The following is a 25,992-nucleotide window of genomic DNA, read 5'->3' on the forward strand; positions in this document are numbered from 1 at the left end:
CTGTCCATAACCTAAGTAACCAAACAGCTTTTTTTTAAAAAAGGTTTGCTTGTGGAGACCGGCCAAATGTCCTTTGTGAGGACCTTCCATTGACATAATTATTAATATAACTAAAGAATACTGTACTGACACCTAGCACCTAACTCCAGCCATACACATAACTACAGTAACCAAAAGGCTTTCAGAAAGAAAGAAAGAAAGCTGCAGTTTTTTTGTCGTAAAAATAAACATTCTCCTCATGGGGACCAGCCAAATGTCCCCACAAAATCAAATCTGTCAGATTTTCCTATCCTTATCCAAGACATGAAAACTTGCCCCTCCCCCCACATGCTTTGTGAGGACCTTCCATTGACAGTATTCTTTAGTTATATGAATAATTCTGTACCTGACACCTAACTCCAGCCGTACACATAACTACAGTAACCAAATGGCTTTCAGAAAGAAAAAAAGAAAAAAGAAAGCTGCAGTTTTTATCGTAAAAAGAAACAAACATTCTCCTCATGGGGACCGTCCAATAGTCCCCACAAAATCAAAGCTGTCAGATTTTCCTGTCCTTATCCAAGACATGAAAACTTCCCTTCCCTTCCCCGCCCCGCCCCGCCGCTTTGTGATGACCTTCCATTGACATAATTATTCATATAACTAAAGAATGCTGTACTGACACCTGACACCTAACTCCAGCCGTACACATAACTACAGTAACCAAAAGGCTTTCAGAAAGAAAGAAAGAAAGAAAGAAAGAAAGAAAGAAAGCTGCAATTTTTTGTCCTCCTCATGGGGACCGTCCAAAATCAAAATGCTCAGATATTCCTGTCTTTGTGGGGACACTTGGTTCCCACCAACATACATGTCAACCTATACGGAATGTCCATATTTTATACGGATTTGATTCAATAAACGTAGTAAACAGGTGTATAAATAAAGTTATACGGATTCTTTAAAAAAACTTCAATATTTATTTAGAGCTATAATCAATTCCCACAATGATAAAAGAGCGCATAACATTTACAAACGTACTGTACACCACAGACAGCCATTAAAGAGTCTTATGAAATCGCGTGTTATCTTGTGGTAGCGACACTTTGTTCCACTTTTGATCATGCGCACACCGCATTGCGAGAATCCCGCCAACCGGGAAGTCATAGACATATAAACATAGACGCCGCCTTCTGCGTAGAATCATACGTTATCCTCGCCGCCATATTGGATGTGGCAAAGTGGACATTCTTAAACCGTCTCTGGTATAGCGTCTAGACAGTAGCCGAGAATAAAGATGCCTCATTCATGTGCTGCGTTTAACTGTACCAAACGAGATCACATGGGATTACCTTTCACAGGTGAGACTGGAAAAATACTTTTCATTGTATTTGGTCATTATAACGTAATTTTACGAACAGATTTTCCTGACTTTGTGGCTAATATGAAGTCTCGCGCATAATAGCCGCTCGGTGAAACCTGTCTCCAAACAACGAAGTATTTCCTTCGTAACTACGCTGATAACACTTTGTGTTTTTGTTGAACATTGGAGCTTTGTATTCATTCTGAAGGTTTATTGTTATTAATATTGAATAAAAAGTAACTGGGATATATCATTGTTAATTATCTTTCACATTTTAGGTAAATTATTTTAATTTGCATCTTATACGGATTTTATAAGGGAAATACGGATTTTGGAGGTTGGTTATACAGGTTTGATTGACCAAAGGTTGACATGTATGCACCAACATATGAAAAGATACCAAACACTACGTTCAGACTGCACCCTGAAACGACCCATATCCGATTTTTTTTGCCCATATGCGACCTGTATCCGATTTGTTATTGACAATCTGAACGACACAGATCCGATTTTTTTCACATGCGACCCAGGCCGCTTGGATATGTGGTCCTAATTCCGATGCATATCCGTTATTTTCACATGCGACTGCAGTCTGACCAGACAGGTCGCATTCATGCGACCTACACGTCATCAACAAGAGACAAACGTCACTATTCTGCGTTGGCTAATCCCGCCTCTTTGGTGGAAAACAACAACATTTGTACAGTTTTCAGAATTTAAATAGACTTTTATAGAATTGATCAAGCTAATGGTGGATTTGGTAGGGACCTGGATGTTGATCTGTTAGCCTGATTAAATAAAACAGTTTCTATAACTGATTTATAACTTAAACCATCCTGTATTACAAGATTATAAGATTGTTCTGGAAATTTCCAGTAATTTGACACCTTCTGTCTCATTACACTACGTTCAGACTACAACCTGAAACGACCCATATCCGATTTGTTGTGAAATCCAATTTTTTTTGTTAGGCCATTCACATTACCAATTATATGAGACTTGTATGCGATCTCCAATATGAACAAAAAACGACCCAAAAGTGTCCCGCATGCGCAAATTGACACGTAATAAGCACATCTACGTAATACGTAAACAAAAAAAAGCGCACTCTTCCAAAGAGGCGGGATTAGCCAAGGCAGAATAGTGATGTTTGTCTTTTGTTGATGACGTGTAGGTCGCATGAATGCGACCTGTCCGGTTAGACTGCAGTCGCATGTGAAAATAACGGATATGCATCGGAATTAGGACCACATATCCAAGCGGCCTGGGTCGCATGTGAAAAAAATCGGATCTGTGTCGTTCAGATTGTCAATAACAAATCGGATACAGGTCGCATATGGGCAAAAAAATCGGATATGGGTCGTTTCAGGGTGCAGTCTGAACGTAGTCTTAGGCCTCTGCATGCTCTTGCGACAAGGCTTTCGCAGATAGCTTTTCACAGACAATTGTAATTTATCGTTGAGTGGGGAGTAATAGGCGTGCGCGATGTTATTCACCGCCACAACGCAAGGGGGCGCGAAGTCGCGAAATCGCTAGGAGTAGTTGGTGGGTGTGGTTAGTGGAGTGTTTATCCTCCGGTTACTTATAATGACTAGAACTGGAGTCATATAGATGTACGTACTTCCTCACTTCCTCGATCAACCGCTCTTCGTGCTGCTCCATCTTCGCTCGTGTTTTTAAAAATGGCGGTCGTGAAAACAAACCAAACTGGGAAAGTAGGGAAGCGGAAGTGCGTGTACAGCGGATGTAGAGTGGACCAATCAGAGCCCTCTTGTCTGTGACGCTGTCTGCGAGGCTTCTGCAGTGGTCACAATTTTTGGGAGGTGCGCGCAGAGCGTCTGCGAAGGTGGGGGGGGCTACGCAGATGCTATCTGCGACGCTATGTGCGAGGACTGCATTGTCAGCATAAACTGGCCTTTACACTACGTTCACACTGCAGGCTGAAGTGACTCAAATCCGATTTTTTCGCCCATATGTGACCTGTATCCGATCTTTTATTGACAATATGAACGACACAGATCCGATTTTTTCAAATCCGACCCAGGCCGTTTGGATATGTGGTCCTAATTCCGATTCCTATCCGATCTTTTCATATGCGACTTCAGTCTGAACCGCCAGGTCGCATTCATCCGACTTACACGTCATCAACAAGCCACAAACGTCACTATTCTGCGCTGAAGTAGGCGGCGGGTCTCTCAAAAAAAGTTACAACAACATGGCTTTGATGTTCCTTTGAACAGAGGTTGCAGTCACTACCCCGCAGAACGCCTGAGCCAAAACCCTTGCCCTCTTCCTTCTCAACCTCCTCCTTAACATCAGGCTATTGTGCATGTTCTGGCTCCGTCGCAACAACAACTGCATCATCGCCAGGTACTCCATGCTGGCTACTGTCATACACAGGAAACTTTAGGTTACTTCCGTAAACACTGGCCATGCTCACTACGTGTGACGTCGTCGTATCCTGCAATGCGCATGCGGAACACTTTTAGGTCACTTTTCATTCATACTGAGGATCACATACAAGTCGCATATATTTGTTAATGTGAACGACCTCACAAAAAAATCGGATTTCACAAAAAAATCGGAATTGAGCATTAAGCCTTGCAGTGTGAACGCAGTGTTAGTCTGCTGCCCACATTAATCAGATTATTGTGTGAGTTCCGCCGCCGCCACAAAAACCACATCGCCAGATCTCGCCTCATCTCCATGCTTTACTTGCAAACTTGAAGAGTGTGCTTTTTTTTTGTTTACGCATTACATAGATGTGCTTATTACGTGTCAATTTGCGCATGCGGGACACTTTTGGGTCGTTTTCCGTTCATATTGGAGATCGCATACAAGTCTCATATAATTGGTAATGTGAACGGCCTAACAAAAAAATCGGATTTCACAACAAATCGGATATGGGTCGTTTCAGGTTGCAGTCTGAACGTAGTGTTAAAGGCCTCTGCATGCTCTTGCGACAAGGCTTTCGCAGACAGCTTTTCGCAGACAGTTGTAATTTATCGTTGAGCGGGGAGTAATAGGCGTGTGTGATGTTATTCACCGCCACAACGCAAGGGGGCGCGAAGTCGCGAAATCGCTAGGAGTAGTTGGTGGGTGTGGTTAGTGGAGTGTTTATCCTCCGGTTACTTATAATGACTAGAACTGGAGTCGTATAGATGTACGTACTTCCTCACTTCCTCGATCAACCGCTCTTCGTGCTGCTCCATCTTCGCTCGTGTTTTTAAAAATGGCGGTCGTGAAAACAAAACAAACCGGGAAAGTAGGGAAGCGGAAGCGCGTGTACAGCGGATGTAGAGTGGACCAATCAGAGCCCTCTTGTCTGTGACACTGTCTGCAAGGCTTCTGCGGTGGTCACAATTTTTGGGAGGTGCGTGCAGAGCGTCTACGAAGGTGGGGGGGGGCTACGCAGACGCTATCTGCGAGGACTGTGTTGTCAGCATAAATTGGCCTTTAGTCTGCTGCCCACATTAATCAGATTATTGTGTGAGTTCTGCCGCCGCCGCCACAAAAACCACATCGCCAGGTCTCGCCTCATCTCCATGCTTTACTTGCAAACTTGAAGAGTGTGCTTTTTTTTTGTTTACGTATTACGTAGATGTGCTTATTACGTGTCAATTTGCGCATGCGGGACACTTTTGGGTCATTTTCTGTTCATATTGGAGATCGCATACAAGTCTCATATAATTGGTAATGTGAACGGCTTAACAAAAAAATCGGATTTCACAAAAAATCGGATATGGGTCGTTTCAGGTTGCAGTCTGAACGTAGTGTTAAAGGCCTCTGCATGCTCTTGCGACAAGGCTTTCGCAGACAGCTTTTCGCAGACAGTTGTAATTTATCGTTGAGCGGGGAGTAATAGGCGTGCGTGATGTTATTCACCGCCACAACGCAAGGGGGCGCGAAGTCGCGAAATCGCTAGGAGTAGTTGGTGGGGTGTTTATCCTCCGGTTACATATAATGACTAGAACTGGAGTCGTATAGATGTACGTACTTCCTCACTTCCTCGATCAACCGCTCTTCGTGCTGCTCCATCTTCGCTCGTGTTTTTAAAAATGGCGGTCGTGAAAACAAACCAAACCGGGAAAGTAGGGAAGCGGAAGTGCGTGTACAGCAATGTAGAGTGGACCAATCAGAGCCCTCTTGTCTGTGACACTGTCTGCGAGGCTTCTGCGGTGGTCACAATTTTTGGGAGGTGCGTGCAGAGCATCTGCGAAGGTGGGGGGGGCTACGCAGACGCTATCTGCGAGGACTGCGTTGTCAGCATAAATTGGCCTTTAGTCTGCTGCCCACATTAATCAGATTATTGTGTGAGTTCTGCCGCCGCCGCCACAAAAACCACATCGCCAGGTCTCGCCTCATCTCCATGCTTTACTTGCAAACTTGAAGAGTGTGCTTTTTTTTTGTTTACGTATTACATAGATGTGCTTATTACGTGTCAATTTGCGCATGCGGGACACTTTTGGGTCATTTTCTGTTCATATTGGAGATCGCATACAAGTCTCATATAATTGGTAATGTGAACGGCCTAACAAAAAAAAAATCGGATTTCACAAAAAATCGGATATGGGTCGTTTCAGGTTGCAGTCTGAACGTAGTGTTAAAGGCCTCTGCATGCTCTTGCGACAAGGCTTTCGCAGATAGCTTTTCGCAGACAGTTGTAATTTATCGTTGAGCGGGGAGTAATAGGCGTGCGCGATGTTATTCACCGCCACAACGCAAGGGGGCGCGAAGTCGCGAAATCGCTAGGAGTAGTTGGTGGGTGTAGTTAGTGGAGTGTTTATCCTCCGGTTACTTATAATGACTAGAACTGGAGTCGTATAGATGTACGTACTTCCTCACTTCCTCGATCAACCACTCTTCGTGCTGCTCCATCTTCGCTCGTGTTTTTAAAAATGGCGGTCGTGAAAACAAACCAAACCGGGAAAGTAGGGAAGCGGAAGTGCGTGTACAGTGGATGTAGAGTGGACCAATCAGAGCCCTCTTGTCTGTGACGCTATCTGCGAGGCTTCTGCGGTGGTCACAATTTTTGGGAGGTGCGCGCAGAGCGTCTGCGAAGGTGGGGGGGGGCTACGCAGACGCTATCTGCGAGGACTGCGTTGTCAGCATAAATTGGCCTTTAGTCTTACTTGCAAACTTGAAGAGTGCGCTTTTTTTTGTTTACGTATTACGTAGATGTGCTTATTACGTGTCAATTTGCGCATGCGGGACACTTTTGGGTCGTTTTCCGTTCATATTGGAGATCGCATACAAGTCTCGTATAATTGGTAATGTGAACGGCCTAACAAAAAAAATCGGATTTCACAACAAATCGGATATGGGTCGTTTCAGGTTGCAGCCTGAAAGTAGTGTTAAAGGCCTCTGTATGCTCTTGCGACAAGGCTTTCGCAGATAGCTTTTCGCAGACAGTTGTAATTTATCGTTGAGCGGGGAGTAATAGGCGAACGTGATGTTATTCACCGCCACAACGCAAGGGGGCGCGAAGTCGCAAAATTGCTAGGAGTAGTTGGTGGGTGTGGTTAGTGGAGTGTTTATCCTCCGGTTACTTATAATGACTAGAACTGGAGTCGTATAGCTGTACGCACTTCCTCACTTCCTCGATCAACCGCTCTTCGTGCTGCTCCATCTTCGCTTGTGTTTTTAAAAATGGCGGTCGTGAAAACAAACCAAACCGGGAAAGTAGGGAAGCGGAAGCGCGTGTACAGCAGATGTAGAGTGGACCAATCAGAGCCCTCTTGTCTGTGATGCTGTCTGCGAGGCTTCTGCAGTGGTCACAATTTTTGGGAGGTGCGCGCAGAGCGTCTGCGAAGGTGGGGGGGGGGCTACGCAGACGCTATCAGCATATGCTGCGTTGTCAGCATAAATTGGCCTTTAGTCTTACTTGCAAACTTGAAGAGTGTGCTTTTTTTTGTTTACGCATTACGTAGATGTGCTTGTGTCAATTTGCGCATGCGGGACACTTTTGGGTCGTTTTCCGTTCACATTGGAGATCGCATACAAGTCTCGTATAATTGGTAATGTGAACGGCCTAACAAAAAAAAAATCGGATTTCACAACAAGTCGGATATGGGTCGTTTCAGGTTGCAGTCTGAAAGTAGTGTTAAAGGCCTCTGCATGCTCTTGCGACAAGGCTTTCGCAGATAGCTTTTCGCAGACAGTTGTAATTTATCGTTGAGTGGGGAGTAATAGGCGTGCGCGATGTTATTCACCGCCACAACGCAAGGGGGCGCGAAGTCACGAAATCGCTAGGAGTCGTTGGTGGGTGTGGTTAGTGGAGTGTTTATCCTCCGGTTACTTATAATGACTAGAACTGGAGTCGTATAGATGTACGTACTTCCTCACTTCCTCGATCAACCGCTCTTCGTGCTGCTCCATCTTCACTCGTGTTTTTAAAAATGCCGGTCGTGAAAACAAACCAAACCGGGAAAGTAGGGAAGCGGAAGTGCGTGTACAGCGGATGTAGAGTGGACCAATCAGAGCCCTCTTGTCTGTGACGCTGTCTGCGAGGCTTCTGCGGTGGTCACAATTTTTGGGAGGTGCGCGCAGAGCGTCTGCGAAGGCAGGGGGGGGCTACGCAGACGCTATCTGCGAGGACTGCGTCGTCAGCATAAATTGGCCTTTAGTCTTACTTGCAAACTTGAAGAGTGCGCTTTTTTTTTTTTTACGCATTACGTAGATGTGCTTATTACGTGTCAATTTGCGCATGCGGGACACTTTTGGGTCGTTTTCCGTTCATATTGGAGATCGCATACAAGTCTCATATAATTGGTAATGTGAACGGCCTAACAAAAAAAAAATCGGATTTCACAACAAATCGGATATGGGTCGTTTCAGGTTGCAGTCTGAACGTAGGAGAGAGAGAGAGAGGGGGAGAGAGAGAGAGAGGGAGTCCAGTCCGAGTGTTGGAGATTCAGTCCGGGTTTTGCAGCGGCTCCGCTCCATCAGCTCCTTGTTGCTGATATTATTGTATCAATCTGTCCGGCGGTTTCGCGGAGCTGCAAACAGCCATTAAACACTTTACACTCCACGCTCACTTCAGTCCGGCGACATGAACAGCTCCCGAGCGGCGGATTTTCTCCCCGTCGCGCTCTGAGAGCAGCTGCAGGGTTGTGCGGACTCCGGACTGGCAGCAGCAGAGGAATGAAGTGAGGTGTCCGGGCGGCGCTGCGCTGCGCTCCAACAGCGGGCTGTGAGTGCGTGATGGCCGCGGTCCGCTGAGCTGGCCTTTCCGCTGTCTCTCCGGATCCGGACCGCATTCATTCAGAGAGAGAGAAACCTCGCGATTCATTCCGGGCTCGTTTAGTCTTTCCGGATCTATGGAGTGCACATAACCCGCCGGCGGCTCGGGGCAGCTCAGTGCGGTAAGCGGCTCTGCTTTAATCCGCGCTTGTGCAGGAATTTTCTTTGCTCACTTTCCGACACCGGGTCTCGGCTAAGCGCTAACAGCTAGCCCAGGATTAGCGCTGTAGCAGCAGGCGAGCTGCAGCCCCAGCAGTGCGGCTCTTCCTGCACATGGTTTGCATTGTCAAAAATAATTAGTTTCTTGAGGATGGTGAGTTGTTTTTTTTTTAACGAAAAAAGAAACAATAAAAAGTAAGTCTGCGCATGCGTGCGCTCAGTTGTTTTGACTTATTGTGATGGTGTTTATTGATTGCATGTATTTGTGTGTGTGTGTGTGTTTAAGATTTCTGGGTGATCTGTGAACTGGCTGCAGAGGACGAAAGAGGCTTATGGTGGTGTTCAGATCCCTGTGACTTGCTAGAGCGCTGCCACTCATCCAGCCATGCTGTGTTTGTGTAATAAACGCTGTGCTAGTCGCTTTGTCACAGTTCTTTATGCCTGTGTTAGCCAGCTAGCTTTGCTAGTCACTGCTCGAGTGCATGTCTGGTCTCAGAGACGTGCAGTGATTTGCAGTGAAACACTACACTTGCTGCAACAAAGTCGGCGGTTTCCTTTCGGTCTCACAAGGAATTCTGTCTCTCGCAGCTTATGAGAGCAAACTTCTTCATCTGCCTTCCTTTGCGCTTTATATTTGACCCCGGCCACTTAAAGCTACTCCTGTTCACTGAGCTTAGCCGGCTAACTCACTAGCCTTCCCTTCACTGAGCTAGCAAAGCCCCAGCTCTCACAAAGCACTCCAGGGAAGACACAAAGCATAATTGTCTGCTTCTAAGCAAATAATAATAGCTGGTTAAATGTTTTTTGTCTTTTTTTTTTTTTTTAATGCTTCTTTTTTCCAATACATTGAATCTTTCCCCTCTGGAAATCAGTACCAGTGTCATTTCCTTGAACAACTACTACTACTTCTTCTTGGGTTTTGTTGTGTGTGTGTGTGTGTGTGTGTGTGTATCAAGACTCATTCATCACATCATCATCATCTACACTTCAGAGTCCTAAACCTTCAGTATCTTTTTTTTTTTTTTAAATAATAATATGAAAGGATTTACATATGGCCGGCGAGGGCCTTTCTGTGTGGAGTTTGCATGTTCTCCCTGTGTCTGCGTGGGTTTCGTCCGGGTGCTCCGGTTTCCCCCACAGTCCAAAGACATGCAGGTTAGGCTAAAGGCCAATTTATGCTGACAACGCAGTCCTCGCAGATAGCGTCTGCGTAGCCCCCCCCCACCTTCGCAGACGCTCTGCGCGCACCTCCCAAAAATTGTGACCACCGCAGAAGCCTCGCAGACAGCGTCACAGACAAGAGGGCTCTGATTGGTCCACTCTACATCCGCTGTACACGCACTTCCGCTTCCCTACTTTCCCGGTTTGTTTTGTTTTCACGACCGCCATTTTTAAAAACACAAGCAAAGATGGAGCAGCACGAAGAGCAGTTGATTGAGGAAGTACGTCCATCTATACGACTCCAGTTCTAGTCATTATAAGTAACCGGAGGATAAACACTCCACTAACCACACCCACCAACTACTCCTAGTGACTTCGCGCCCCCTTGCATTGTGGTGGTGAATAACATCGCGCACGCCTATTACTCCCCGCTCAACGATAAATTACAACTGTCTGCGAAAAGCTATCTGCAAAAGCCTTGTCGCAAGAGCATGCAGAGGCCCTAACTGGTGACTCTAAATTGAGCGTAGGTGTGAATGTGAGTGTGAATGGTTGTCTGTGTCTATGTGTCAGCCCTGTGATGACCTGGCGACTTGTCCAGGGTGTACCCCGCCTTTCTCCCGTAGTCAGCTGGGATAGGCTCCAGCTTGCCTGCGACCCTGTAGAACAGGATAAAGCGGCTAAAGATGATGAGATGAGATTTACAGCCTTAATTAACCCCTTGGCTGCCACCCATAATTAATTGTAATGTGCCAGGCATATTGGTCAAAATATAGAAGAAGAAACCTTTGTCATATGCACATTTCAAGCAGAGTGAAATTCATCCTCTGCATTTAACCCATCTGAAGCAGTGAACACACGCGCGCGCACACAAACACCCAGAGCAGAGAAAGAAATACTTAAAATAAAGCAAAAATATATATCAAGAGAACAAGGCTATTTCAAGCTTGAAATAAGTAAAGGTGTTTAGAAATACTAGCTAAAATTGATTATAGTTACGTCTGCCAACTTTGTTGGAGGAGGTTTTGTTTTTGCCTCCGTTTCTCAGAAGAAACCTTTATTCGTCACATGCACACTTCAAGCACAGTGAAATTCATCCTCTGCATTTAACCCATCTGAAGCAGTGAACACACGCGCGCACACACTCAGAGCAGTGGGCAGCCACACCAAAGCGCCCGGGGAGCAGTCAGGGGTCAGGTACCTTGCTCAAGGGCACCTCAGCCCAAGGCCGCCCCACGTCAACTTAACTGCATGTCTTTGGACTGTGGAGGAAACCCACACAGACACGAGGAGAACATGCAAACTCCACACAGAAAGGCCCTCGCCGGCCACTGGGTTCAAACCCGGAACCTTCTTGCTGTGAGGCGACCGTGCTAACCACTACACCACCGTGCCGCCCACCTCTGTCTGTTTGTCTGTTCCCAGCATAACTCAAAAAGTAGTGGACAGGTTTTGATGAAATTTTGAGGAAAGGTGGATTATGGGCCAAAGAACAACGGATTAGATTTTGATGCAAATCCGGATATGAATGCAGAACCAGGATTTTTTTTTTGTCTGCTCCCAACATAGCTCAAAAAGTATTGAACAAATTTTGATGAAATTTGGTGTACAGCTTTAGTATTAATCCTAGGTTCAAGTGATTTGACTTTGATGTTAAAAATATGTGGCTTGGTAGAAGTATGCACTCTACCGAGTGCCCTTCTAGTTACCTCCACCAACTTTATTGGAGGGGGTTTTCACTTCCATTTCTTTATTTACTTGTTTGTTTGTCTGTTCCTAACATAACTCAAAAAGTAGTGAACAGATTTTGAGGAAAAGTGGGCCATGGAACAATTAGTTAGATTAGCAGTCAGGGGTTAGGTGCCTTGCTCTAGGGCACTTCAGCCCAAGGCCGCCCCACGTTAACCTAACTGCATGTCTTTGGACGAAACCCATGCAGACAACTTGCAAACTCCACGCAGAAAGGCCCTTGCCGGCCGCTGGGTTTGAACCTGGAACTTTCTTGCTGTGAGGTGACCGTGCTAACCACTACACCATCATGCCGCCCCAAATATGATGATAATCTTTCTCTAACTTGTTCAGCACTTTTTAATATTTGTACATGGGTCTGTCTCAGAAACTGGGTACTGTGGGGGTACCCTACTAAATATAGTCACAGTCAATAAACTATACGGTTTTGAATGGTGATGTTGATTTTAATTTGAAATAAAATGAAAGAAATAATCCAGATAAAATCAAATCTTTGATGTGAATATTTAGAATTTGGCAAAAATTCTGCAGATTTGTGGAAAAATGGCGGCTTGGTCTGGGACATGATAAATGGTTGACTACATTGCATTCCCTTAAAAAGGTCATAGTCCACTGAAAAGTTTACAGTTATCACTAATTGTATTTTAAGTTGTAACTTTATACACCTAAGGATTAGTCTGGTTAACACCAGACCATATCACAAGTGAAATATGGTCTGGAATCCGCCTATTGAATTTCTCGTAGGGGAGGTGTGGTTTACGATTGTCAACGGCCGTTTATTGGACGTTGCGAATGTCTATCATTTGGCGTATACATAGCCCATGGCCAATCATGGCAGTTGTACCCGGTGACGTAGTTAGAGCGACGAAGAGGCGAAGAAAGACTGAAACGCCAAACGCTGTTCTTTTTTTAAAACAAACTTTCGCTCTAAACTATTCAGAACAGCGTCTAAAGCTTGATCGAAAGTTTGGTTCGTATCGCTCGCCGCCATGTTAAATGTGATCCGTAAACAGTCCCAAATAAACTACAAGCTTCCGTTTGTCGAGTAGTACGCGTCACCGTCTTTCCACCCCTCCCCACTCCCTGATTGGCTCCCTAACTCAGGCGAGCCTTTAGACCATAGTTTCCATGCTGTCTTTTCAGATCGGAACGATTGTGCAAAGCTGCATGGGATTTCCCAGGCTACCTAAGGATTGGTGCGCTCACAGAATAATCATAACCGTAATAAAACATCATGCAAAATGTTTGATTACCGTTGTAACTCCATTTTCCGCAGACCCAAAACCAATACGATCGTGTGTTTTGATCTAAATGGAAAGCCTCAGGGTCAAGGTCACTACCTCACCAAAAGTAGTAACTTAAAATCACTACGCCATATAAACATTTAGTTATAAATCTGCGATTTTGTTTTTTAAAACGGAAGCTGAAAGTTAGGTATAGAATATGTTTCTTACAGAATATGTTACGATGGTAGCTGGTCTTGTATGAATTTCTGAGCTATAAAATGAGTTGTGGTCTATTTTTTACTGTAGTGTGTTATTTGTGTGAGGGGAAGGACACACATTAACAATTTGCATGTGTAGAATGGAATTTTCCATTCCAACAGTTAGGAGTTGTTCGTGCTTCCATTTGCGGTCTTTCTGTTATGCGGGTGATCTGTTCGGACGTTATCACTGAAAAGGTGAGTTTTGACAGTTTTATTTTGTTTTAGTCTTGCAGTATAAGGCAATAGAATGTTTCTTTTTCATCTTACTTTCATATTTCGTAGTGTTTGCGTATTTTTGGCCAATATTTTGCAACCATGGTCAATTTAGATCGAACTTTTGATAGAATCTATGGCCAGTCATTTTGCCCCGCCCCCGCCTCTTGCTCCGTCCGGTGCGATAATGATGTCCTGTTGCTCGCACGCCGCAGCAGAGACCCGCGCGACCTTCAGCCGGTACAGTCGCTGTTCTTTTACCACCACCGTTATTCTCATCTTTCCGGTGTGTTCTTGATTTTTCCATTGTGTCCTATTTCGCCATATCAAATCCCCAAAATGCATCATATTATTCATATTTAAGTGAATAATCAATTCAGTCATCATAACTTGGCATTTTTAACCCAAGCAACCAAAAAGAGGAAATTTATTCAATATTTTCACTCATCTGTGAAGGAGGGGCTTTAATTCTTCATGATGGAGTTATTAGGATGCAGTGCTGCAGCACAGCAACCTATGGGCTCCCCTAGGGGAGCCCATAGGTTGCAGTGCAAAGCACTGCAACTATTGTTCTTCTACGTGTTTCTTCTTCTTCTTCTTATTAGGATGCAGTGCTGCAGCACAGCAACCTATGGGCTCCCCTAGGGGAGCCCATAGGTTGCAGTGCAAAGCACTGCAACTATTGTTCTTCTACGTATTTCTTCTTCTTCTTCTTCTTCTTATTATTCCTACGCAAATTTTGATTTCGAATAACTCAATAACCGTACGTCGCACACAGACAAACAATATATCAAAACGTGCGGCTCGATCGGACTCGCTATGCTATTACTTTTCTCTATAGATTGCGATTTTTTCGCGACGTAGTCGCGAAAAAATCGCCCCAAAAAACCCCATTCATTTCTATGGAATTAATTGAAAAAAAAGCACTTTTTCAATGTTTTTCAAACATCCACTGCTCTGGCATGCTTTCACCTAGAGACATGATTCAAACTCTAAAACGTAGGAAAACTTCTCCTCTGTGGATCTGGCATTCAACTTTTCTGCTAGGTTTTACACTTTCGGATCAGGCCCGGTTCAAACGCCATGTGGTTTCTGGGAGAAAATCCGGCTTTTGAATGGGTGTCTATTGCGTTACACACCAGTGAAGGTCATTATCTTAGAGTGTAGGCGGCTTCAAAAAAAAGGTCAAACTTTCTCGCTTAAACTCCGTTTTCAGCCACAAATTTCACTCTACAGACATGATTTTCTCAAAAGTAGTAGGAAAACTTGTCCTGATTCACACAATGTGTCTACCTAAACGATAGGATTTACGGTTTTTGAATGACAAGCCTCAAAGTGAGGAGAGCACAGGTGAGCGGCCTCATTGACTCCCAGTATAAACGTTGCTGAAAAGTCACTCGTTTTTAACTCCCTGTAGCGTCCTCATTTTTAACAATACAAACAAAAAAATACATCATTTTATTCAGGAGACCCTTCTAGCGCTCACTGTGAAAGAATTTTGTGAATAGCTGCTTCCGTTGTCGAGTTATTTGTCATTGTTCGAGGCCTGGTCCTTCATAAAAAAACAGTAGAAAACTCCAGCCCTTGTGTGGCAGCCTCACCTTAGCCGCCCACTTTATTAGGAACACTTCTGTTCGTACATACAAACTACAAACACTCTTCTTAGAGTTTAGAGTTTATTTTATTTTTAAAAGGGACAGTGCACAAATTAAACATTATCCTTGTGTTAAGATCAGATGTCTGTCCCAGGTTATAAAAAAAAAAATCGTCACAAAAAAACCCCATTCATTTCTATGGAATTAATTGAAAAAAAGCACTTTTTCAACGTTTTTCAAACGTCTGCTGCTCTGGCATGCTTTCACCTAGAGACGTGATTCAAACTCTAAAACGTAGGAAAACTTCTCCTCTGTGGATCTGTCATTCAACTTTTCTGCTAGGTTCTACACTTACATGCTCAAAATTTCAAACTTAAACTGTTTTCAGCCACAAATTTCACACTACAGACATAATTTTCTCAGAAGTAGTAGTCACACTTGTCCCAAAAAAAACCCATTAATTTCTATGGAATTAATTGGAAAAAAAAGCACTTTTTCAAACATCCGCTGCTCTGAGAAACTGAGAAGAGGGCAGCCGACAGGCCTCACCTTAGCCGCCCACTTTATTAGGAACACTTCTGTTCGTACATACAAACTACAAACACTCTTCTTAGTGTTTAGAGTTTATTTTATTTTTAAAAGGGACAGTGCACAAATTAAACATTATCCTTGTGGTAAGGACAGATGTCTGTCCCAGGTTATAGCAGTACATGCTAATTTCCGCCTGTAGTCACTTTGTTCATGCTCTTGAATAGGTCTCCTTCATGACGGCTGCTGTCTCAAGCACACACACGATCATTGCATTGAAACATCATTGCTGGTCACACATTCACGGCCGGCAAACATGCATGACCGAATTGCTTCGCGCACTGCATCCTCTCACAATTTCCCCCGGGGAATTGTCCGGTCTAGTTAGGATGCAGTGCTGCAGCACAGCAACCTATGGGCTCCCCTAGGGGAGCCCATAGGTTGCAGTGCAAAGCACTGCAACTATTGTTCTTCTACGTATTTCTTCTTCTTCTTATTATTCCTACGCAAATTTTGATTTCGAATAACTCAATAACCGTACGTCGCACACAGACAAACAATATATCAAAACGTGCGGCTCGATCGGACTCGCTATGCTATTACTTTTCTCTATAGAATACGATTTTTTCGCGACGTAGTCGCGAAAAAATCGCCCCAAAAAACCCCATTCATTTCTATGGAATTAATTGAAAAAAAAGCACTTTTTCAATGTTTTTCAAACATCCACTGCTCTGGCATGCTTTCACCTAGAGACATGATTCAAACTCTAAAACGTAGGAAAACTTCTCCTCTGTGGATCTGGCATTCAACTTTTCTGCTAGGTTTTACACTTTCGGATCAGGCCCGGTTCAAACGCCATGTGGTTTCTGGGAGAAAATCCGGCTTTTGAATGGGTGTCTATTGCGTTACACACCAGTGCGCCTCATTAACTCAGAGTGTAGGCGGCTTCAAAAAAAAGGTCAAACTTTCTCGCTTAAACTCCGTTTTCAGCCACAAATTTCACTCTACAGACATTATTTTCTCAAAAGTAGTAGGAAAACTTGTCCTGATTCACACAATGTGTCTACCTAAACGGTAGGATTTACGGTTTTTGAATGACAAGCCTCAAAGTGAGGAGAGCACAGGTGAGCAGCCTCATTGACTCCCAGTATAAATGTTGCTGAAAAGTCACTCGTTTTTAACTCCCTGTAGCGTCCTCATTTTTAACAATACAAACCAAAAAATACATCATTTTATTCAGGAGACCCTTCTAGCGCTCACTGTGAAAGAATTTTGTGAATAGCTGCTTCCGTTGTCGAGTTATTTGTCATTGTTCGAGGCCTGGTCCTTCATAAAAAAACAGTAGAAAACTCCAGCCCTTGATGTGTCAGCCTCACCTTAGCCGCCCACTTTATTAGGAACACTTCTGTTCGTACATACAAACTACAAACACTCTTCTTAGAGTTTAGAGTTTATTTTATTTTTAAAAGGGACAGTGCACAAATTAAACATTATCCTTGTGTTAAGGACAGATGTCTGTCCCAGGTTATAGCAGTACATGCAAACAAACAGTACATTACTTTTCTCTATAGAATACGATTTTTTCGCGACGTAGTCGTGAAAAAATCGCCCCAAAAAACCCCATTCATTTCTATGGAATTAATTGAAAAAAAAGCACTTTTTCAACGTTTTTCAAACATCCGTTGCTCTGGCATGCTTTCACCTAGAGACATGATTCAAACTCTAAAACGTAGGAAAACTTCTCCTCTGTGGATCTGGCATTCAACTTTTCTGCTAGGTTTTACACTTTCGGATCAGGCCCGGTTCAAACGCCATGTGGTTTCTGGGAGAAAATCCGGCTTTTGAATGGGTGTCTATTGCGTTACACACCAGTGAGGGTCTTTAAGCTTAGAGTGTAGGCGGCTTCAAAAAAAAGCTCAAACTTTCTCGCTTAAACCGTGTTTTCCGCCACAAATTTCACTCTACAGACATGATTTTCTCAAAAGTAGTAGGAAAACTTGTCCTGATTCACACAATGTGTCTACCTAAACGATAGGATTTACGGTTTTTGAATGACAAGCCTCAAAGTGAGGAGAGCACAGGTGAGCGGCCTCATTGACTCCCAGTATAAACGTTGCTGAAAAGTCACTCGTTTTTAACTCCCTGTAGCGTCCTCATTTTTAACAATACAAACAAAAAAATACATCATTTTATTCAGGAAACCCTTCTAGCGCTCACTGTGAAAGAATTTTGTGAATAGCTGCTTCCGTTGTCGAGTTATTTGTCATTGTTCGAGGCCTGGTCCTTCATAAAAAAAACAGTAGAAAACTCCAGCCCTTGTGTGTCAGCCTCACCTTAGCCGCCCACTTTATTAGGAACACTTCTGTTCGTACATACAAACTACAAACACTCTTCTTAGAGTTTAGAGTTTATTTTATTTTTAAAAGGGACAGTGCACAAATTAAACATTACCCTTGTGTTAAGGACAGATGTCTGTCCCAGGTTATAGCAGTACATGCTAATTTCCGCCTGTAGTCACTTTGGTCATACTCTTGAATAGGTCTTCTTCATGATGGCTGCTGTCTCGAGCACACACACGATCATTGCATTGAAACATCATTGCGGGTCACGTGTTCACGGCCAGCGAACATGCGTGAGCGAATTGCTTCGCGCACTGCATCCTCTCACAATTTCCCCCGGGGAATTGTCCGGTCTAGTGTTATATTTGTTACTCTTCCTACACAAATTTTGATTTCGAGTAACACAATAACCGTACGTCGCACACAGACAAACAATGTATCAAAACGTGCGGCTTGATCAGACTCGCTATGCTATTACTTTTCTCTATAGAATACGATTTTTTCGCGACGTAGTCGCGAAAAAATCGTCCAAAAAACCCCATTCATTTCTATGGAATTAATTGAAAAAAAAGCACTTTTTCAACGTTTTTCAAACGTCCGCTGCTCTGGCATGCTTTCACCTAGAGACGTGATTCAAACTCTAAAACGTAGGAAAACTTCTCCTCTGTGGATCTGGCATTCAACTTTTCTGCTAGGTTCTACACTTTCGGATCAGTCCCGGGTCAAACGCCATGTGGTTTCTGGGAGAAAATCCGGCTTTTGAATGGGTGTCTATTGCGTTACACACCAGTGGACCTCGTTAAGGTCAGAGTGGAGAGAGGTTCAAAAAAAAGGTCAAACTTTCTCGCTTAAACTCTGTTTTCAGCCACAAATTTAACTCTACAGACATGATTTTCTCAAAAGTAGTAGGAAAACTTGTCCTGATTCACACAATGTGTCTACCTAAACGATAGGATTTACGGTTTTTGAATGACAAGCCTCAAAGTGAGGAGAGCACAGGTGAGCGGCCTCATTGACTCCCAGTATAAACGTTGCTGAAAAGTCACTCGTTTTTAACTCCCTGTAGCGTCCTCATTTTTAACAATACAAACAAAAAAATACATCATTTTATTCAGGAGACCCTTCTAGCGCTCACTGTGAAAGAATTTTGTGAATAGCTGCTTCCGTTGTCGAGTTATTTGTCATTGTTCGAGGCCTGGTCCTTCATAAAAAAAACAGTAGAAAACTCCAGCCCTTGTGTGTCTTAGCCTCACCTTAGCCGCCCACTTTATTAGGAACACTTCTGTTCGTACATGCAAACTACAAACACACTTCTTAGAGTTCAGAGTTTATTTTATTTTTAAAAGGGACAGTGCACAAATTAAACATTATCCTTGTGGTAAGGACAGATGTCTGTCCCAGGTTATAGCAGTACATGCTAATTTCCGCCTGTAGTCACTTTGTTCATACTCTTGAAAAGCTCTTCTTCATGACGGCTGCTGTCTCGAGCACACACATGATCATTGCATTGAAACATCATTGCGGGTCACACATTCACGGCCAGCGAACATGCGTGACCGAATTGCTTCGCGCACTGCATCCTCTCACAATTTCCCCCGGGGAATTGTCCGGTCTAGTGTTATATTTGTTACTCTTCCTACACAAATTTTGATTTCGAGTAACACAATAACCGTACGTCGCACACAGACAAACAATGTATCAAAACGTGCGGCTTGATCGGACTCGCTATGCTATTACTTTTCTCTATAGAATACGATTTTTTCGCGACGTAGTCGCGAAAAAATCGTCCAAAAAACCCCATTCATTTCTATGGAATTAATTGAAAAAAAAGCACTTTTTCAACGTTTTTCAAACGTCCGCTGCTCTGGCATGCTTTCACCTAGAGACGTGATTCAAACTCTAAAACGTAGGAAAACTTCTCCTCTGTGGATCTGGCATTCAACTTTTCTGCTAGGTTCTACACTTTCGGATCAGTCCCGGGTCAAACGCCATGTGGTTTCTGGGAGAAAATCCGGCTTTTGAATGGGTGTCTATTGCGTTACACACCAGTGGACCTCGTTAAGGTCAGAGTGGAGAGAGGTTCAAAAAAAAGGTCAAACTTTCTCGCTTAAACTCTGTTTTCAGCCACAAATTTAACTCTACAGACATGATTTTCTCAAAAGTAGTAGGAAAACTTGTCCTGATTCACACAATGTGTCTACCTAAACGATAGGATTTACGGTTTTTGAATGACAAGCCTCAAAGTGAGGAGAGCACAGGTGAGCGGCCTCATTGACTCCCAGTATAAACGTTGCTGAAAAGTCACTCGTTTTTAACTCCGTGTAGCGTCCTCATTTTTAACAATACAAACAAAAAAATACATCATTTTATTCAGGAGACCCTTCTAGCGCTCACTGTGAAAGAATTTTGTGAATAGCTGCTTCCGTTGTCGAGTTATTTGTCATTGTTCGAGGCCTGGTCCTTCATAAAAAAAACAGTAGAAAACTCCAGCCCTTGTGTGTCAGCCTCACCTTAGCCGCCCACTTTATTAGGAACACTTCTGTTCGTACATACAAACTACAAACACTCTTCTTAGAGTTTAGAGTTTATTTTATTTTTATAAGGGACAGTGCACAAATTAAACATTATCCTTGTGTTAAGGACAGATGTCTGTCCCAGGTTATAGCAGTACATGCTAATTTCCGCCTGTAGTCACTTTGTTCATGCTCTTGAATAGCTCTTCTTCATGACGGCTGCTGTCTCAAGCACACACACAATCATTGCATTGAAACATCATTGCGGGTCACACATTCACGGCCAGCAAACATGCGTGAGCGAATTGCTTCGCGCACTGCATCCTCTCACAATTTCCCCCGGGGAATTGTCCGGTCTAGTGTTATATTTGTTACTCTTCCTACGCAAATTTCGATTTCGATTAACTCAATAACCGTACGTTGCACACAGACAAACAATATATCAAAACGTGCGGCTCGATCGGACTCGCTATGCTATTACTTTTCTCTATAGAAAATGATTTTTTCGCGACGTAGTCGCGAAAAAATTGTCCAAAAAAACCCCATTCATTTCTATGGAATTAATTTGAAAAAAAGCACTTTTTCAACGTTTTTCAAACATCCGCTGCTCTGGCATGCTTTCACCTAGAGACGTGATTCAAACTCTAAAACGTAGGAAAACTTCTCCTCTGTGGATCTGGCATTCAACTTTTCTGCTAGGTTCTACACTTTCGGATCAGTCCCGGGTCAAACGCCATGTGGTTTCTGGGAGAAAATCCGGCTTTTGAATGGGTGTCTATTGCGTTACACACCAGTGCGCCTCGTTAACTCAGAGTGTAGGCGGCTTCAAAAAGAAGGTCAAACTTTCTCGCTTAAACTCTGTTTTCAGCCACAAATTTCACTCTACAGACATGATTTTCTCAAAAGTAGTAGGAAAACTTGTCCTGATTCACACAATGTGTCTACCTAAACGATAGGATTTACGGTTTTTGAATGACAAGCCTCAAAGTGAGGAGAGCACAGGTGAGCGGCCTCATTGACTCCCAGTATAAACGTTGCTGAAAAGTCACTCGTTTTTAACTCCCTGTAGCGTCCTCATTTTTAACAATACAAACAAAAAAATACATCATTTTATTCAGGAGACCCTTCTAGCGCTCACTGTGAAAGAATTTTGTGAATAGCTGCTTCCGTTGTCGAGTTATTTGTCATTGTTCGAGGCCTGGTCCTTCATAAAAAAAACAGTAGAAAACTCCAGCCCTTGTGTGTCAGCCTCACCTTAGCCGCCCACTTTATTAGGAACACTTCTGTTCGTACATACAAACTACAAACACTCTTCTTAGAGTTTAGAGTTTATTTTATTTTTAAAAGGGACAGTGCACAAATTAAACATTATCCTTGTGTTAAGGACAGATGTCTGTCCCAGGTTATAGCAGTACATGCTAATTTCCGCCTGTAGTCACTTTGGTCATACTCTTGAATAGGTCTTCTTCATGATGGCTGCTGTCTCGAGCACACACACGATCATTGCATTGAAACATCATTGCGGGTCACGCGTTCACGGCCAGCGAACATGCGTGAGCGAATTGCTTCGCGCACTGCATCCTCTCACAATTTCCCCCGGGGAATTGTCCGGTCTAGTTATTATTATTATTCCTACGCAAATTTTGATTTCGAATAACTCAATAACCGTACGTCGCACACAGACAAACAATATATCAAAACGTGCGGCTCGATCGGACTCGCTATGCTATTACTTTTCTCTATAGAATGCGATTTTTTCGCGACGTAGTCGCGAAAAAATCGCCCCAAAAAACCCCATTCATTTCTATGGAATTAATTGAAAAAAAAGCACTTTTTCAATGTTTTTCAAACATCCACTGCTCTGGCATGCTTTCACCTAGAGACATGATTCAAACTCTAAAACGTAGGAAAACTTCTCCTCTGTGGATCTGGCATTCAACTTTTCTGCTAGGTTTTACACTTTCGGATCAGGCCCGGTTCAAACGCCATGTGGTTTCTGGGAGAAAATCCGGCTTTTGAATGGGTGTCTATTGCGTTACACACCAGTGAGGGTCGTTAAACTTAGAGTGTAGGCGGCTTCAAAAAAAAGGTCAAACTTTCTCGCTTAAACTCCGTTTTCAGCCACAAATTTCACTCTACAGACATTATTTTCTCAAAAGTAGTAGGAAAACTTGTCCTGATTCACACAATGTGTCTACCTAAACGATAGGATTTACGGTTTTTGAATGACAAGCCTCAAAGTGAGGAGAGCACAGGTGAGCGGCCTCATTGACTCCCAGTATAAACGTTGCTGAAAAGTCACTCGTTTTTAACTCCCTGTAGCGTCGTCATTTTTAACAATACAAACAAAAAAATACATCATTTTATTCAGGAGACCCTTCTAGCGCTCACTGTGAAAGAATTTTGTGAATAGCTGCTTCCGTTGTCGAGTTATTTGTCATTGTTCGAGGCCTGGTCCTTCATAAAAAAAAACAGTAGAAAACTCCAGCCCTTGTGTGTCAGCCTCACCTTAGCCGCCCACTTTATTAGGAACACTTCTGTTCGTACATACAAACTACAAACACTCTTCTTAGAGTTTAGAGTTTATTTTATTTTTAAAAGGGACAGTGCACAAATTAAACATTATCCTTGTAGGAAAACTTGTCCTGATTCACACAATGTGTCTACCTAAACGATAGGATTTACGGTTTTTGAATGACAAGCGTCAAACTGAGGACAGGGCAGCTGACAGGCTTCATTGAAACCCATTGTAAAAATGAGAGATAAGTCACTCGTTTTTAAATCGCTCTATTGTCGTTATTTTTAAGAGTACAAACAAAAAAATACATCATTTTATTCAGGAGACCCTTCTAGCGCTCACTGTGAAAGAATTTTGTGAATAGCTGCTTCCGTTGTCGAGTTATTTGTTATTGTTCGAGGCCTGGTCCTTCATAAAAAAACAGTAGAAAACTCCAGCCCTTGTGTGTCTTAGCCTCACCTTAGCCGCCCACTTTATTAGGAACACTTCTGTTCGTACATACATACTACAAACACTCTTCTTAGTGTTTAGAGTTTATTTTATTTTTAAAAGGGACAGTGCACAAATTAAACATTATCCTTGTGGTAAGGACAGATGTCTGTCCCAGGTTATAGCAGTACATGCTAATTTCCGCCTGTAGTCACTTTGTTCATGCTCTTGAATCGCTCTTCTTCATGATGGCTGCTGTCTAGAGCACACACACAATCATTGCATTGAAACATCATTGCGGGTCACACATTCACGGCCAGCGAACATGCGTGAGCGAATTGCTTCGCGCACTGCATCCTCTCACAATTTCCCCCGGGGAATTGTCCGGTCTAGTGTTATATTTGTTACTCTTCCTACACAAATTTTGATTTCGAGTAACACAATAACCGTACGTCGCACACAGACAAACAATGTATCAAAACGTGCGGCTCGATCGGACTCGCTATGCTATTACTTTTCTCTATAGAATACGATTTTTTCGCGACGTAGTCGCGAAAAAATCGTCCAAAAAAAACCCCATTCATTTCTATGGAATTAATTGAAAAAAAAGCACTTTTTCAACGTTTTTTAAACATCCGCTGCTCTGGCATGCTTTCACCTAGAGACGTGATTCAAACTCTAAAACGTAGGAAAACTTCTCCTCTGTGGATCTGGCATTCAACTTTTCTGCTAGGTTCTACACTTTCGGATCAGTCCCGGGTCAAACGCCATGTGGTTTCTGGGAGAAAATCTGGCTTTTGAATAGGTGTCTATTGCGTTACACACCAGTGGACCTCGTTAAGGTCAGAGTGGAGAGAGGTTCAAAAAAAAAGGTCAAACTTTCTCGCTTAAACCGTGTTTTCAGCCACAAATTTCACTCTACAGACATGATTTTCTCAAAAGTAGTAGGAAAACTTGTCCTGATTCACACAATGTGTCTACCTAAACGATAGGATTTACGGTTTTTGAATGACAAGCCTCAAAGTGAGGAGAGCACAGGTGAGCGGCCTCATTGACTCCCAGTATAAACGTTGCTGAAAAGTCACTCGTTTTTAACTCCCTGTAGCGTCCTCATTTTTAACAATACAAACAAAAAAAATACATCATTTTATTCAGGAGACCCTTCTAGCACTCACTGTGAAAGAATTTTGTGAATAACTGCTTTCGTTGTCGAGTTATTTGTGATTGTTCGAGGCCTACTCTTTGCAAAATACAGCAGACACCTGACATAATCTTGTGTGTGGGTCTTAACTCTCCTGTTCAGGCCCGTCACCATGCCAATTGGGGCCAGTGACGGGGCAGAGGGAAAAGCTGTCTCAAGCACACACACATCATGCTCAAAATTTCAAACTTAAACTGTTTTCAACTTAGCTGCTTCCGGTGTCGAGTTATTTGTCATTGTTCGAGGCCTGGTCCTTCATAAAAAAAACAGTAGAAAACTCCAGCCCTTGTGTGTCTTAGCCTCACCTTAGCCGCCCACTTTATTAGGAACACTTCTGTTCGTACATACAAACTACAAACACTCTTCTTAGAGTTTAGAGTTTATTTTATTTTTAAAAGGGACAGTGCACAAATTAAACATTATCCTTGTGGTAAGGACAGATGTCTGTCCCAGGTTATAGCAGTACATGCTAATTTCCGCCTGTAGTCACTTTGGTTGTACTGTTGAATAGCTCTTCATGACGGCTGCTGTCTCGAGCACACACACGATCATTGCATTGAAACATCATTGCGGGTCACACGTTCACGGCCAGCGAACATGCGTGAGCGAATTGCTTCACGCACTGCATCCTCTCACAATTTCCCCCGGGGAATTGTCCGGTCTAGTGTTATATTTGTTACTCTTCCTACACAAATTTTGATTTCGAGTAACACAATAACCGTACGTCGCACACAGACAAACAATGTATCAAAACGTGCGGCTCGATCGGACTCGCTATGCTATTACTTTTCTCTATAGAATACGATTTTTTCGCGACGTAGTCGCGAAAAAATCGTCCAAAAAACCCCCATTCATTTATATGGAATTAATTGAAAAAAAAGCACTTTTTCAACGTTTTTCAAACATCCGCTGCTCTGGCATGCTTTCACCTAGAGACGTGATTCAAACTCTAAAACGTAGGAAAACTTCTCCTCTGTGGATCTGGCATTCAACTTTTCTGCTAGGTTCTACACTTTCGGATCAGTCCCGGGTCAAACGCCATGTGGTTTCTGGGAGAAAATCCGGCTTTTGAATGGGTGTCTATTGCGTTACACACCAGTGGACCTCGTTAAGGTCAGAGTGGAGAGAGGTTCAAAAAAAAGGTCAAACTTTCTCGCTTAAACTCTGTTTTCAGCCACAAATTTCACTCTACAGACATGATTTTCTCAAAAGTAGTAGGAAAACTTGTCCTGATTCACACAATGTGTCTACCTAAACGATAGGATTTACGGTTTTTGAATGACAAGCCTCAAAGTGAGGAGAGCACAGGTGAGCGGCCTCATTGACTCCCAGTATAAACGTTGCTGAAAAGTCACTCGTTTTTAACTCCCTGTAGCGTCCTCATTTTTAACAATACAAACAAAAAAATACATCATTTTATTCAGGAGACCCTTCTAGCGCTCACTGTGAAAGAATTTTGTGAATAGCTGCTTCCGTTGTCGAGTTATTTGTCATTGTTCGAGGCCTGGTCCTTCATAAAA

General features: G+C 43.2%; 1 protein-coding gene across 2 annotated transcripts in view; it reads left to right on the plus strand.

Moving 5' to 3' along the window:
• Window positions 1–8,219: 8,219 nt before the first annotated feature.
• znf609a (zinc finger protein 609a) overlaps window positions 8,220–25,992 on the plus strand; it is a 341,741-nt gene continuing 323,968 nt past the window's right edge. For both annotated transcript variants that reach the window (XM_060914586.1, XM_060914585.1), the window contains exon 1: window positions 8,220–8,703. The gene's annotated coding sequence lies outside the window, so the exon portion shown is untranslated. The remainder of the gene's footprint in view (window positions 8,704–25,992) is intronic.

This window comes from Neoarius graeffei, chromosome 2 (assembly GCF_027579695.1).
Source record: "Neoarius graeffei isolate fNeoGra1 chromosome 2, fNeoGra1.pri, whole genome shotgun sequence".
In the NCBI taxonomy this organism is placed as follows: domain Eukaryota; kingdom Metazoa; phylum Chordata; class Actinopteri; order Siluriformes; family Ariidae; genus Neoarius; species Neoarius graeffei.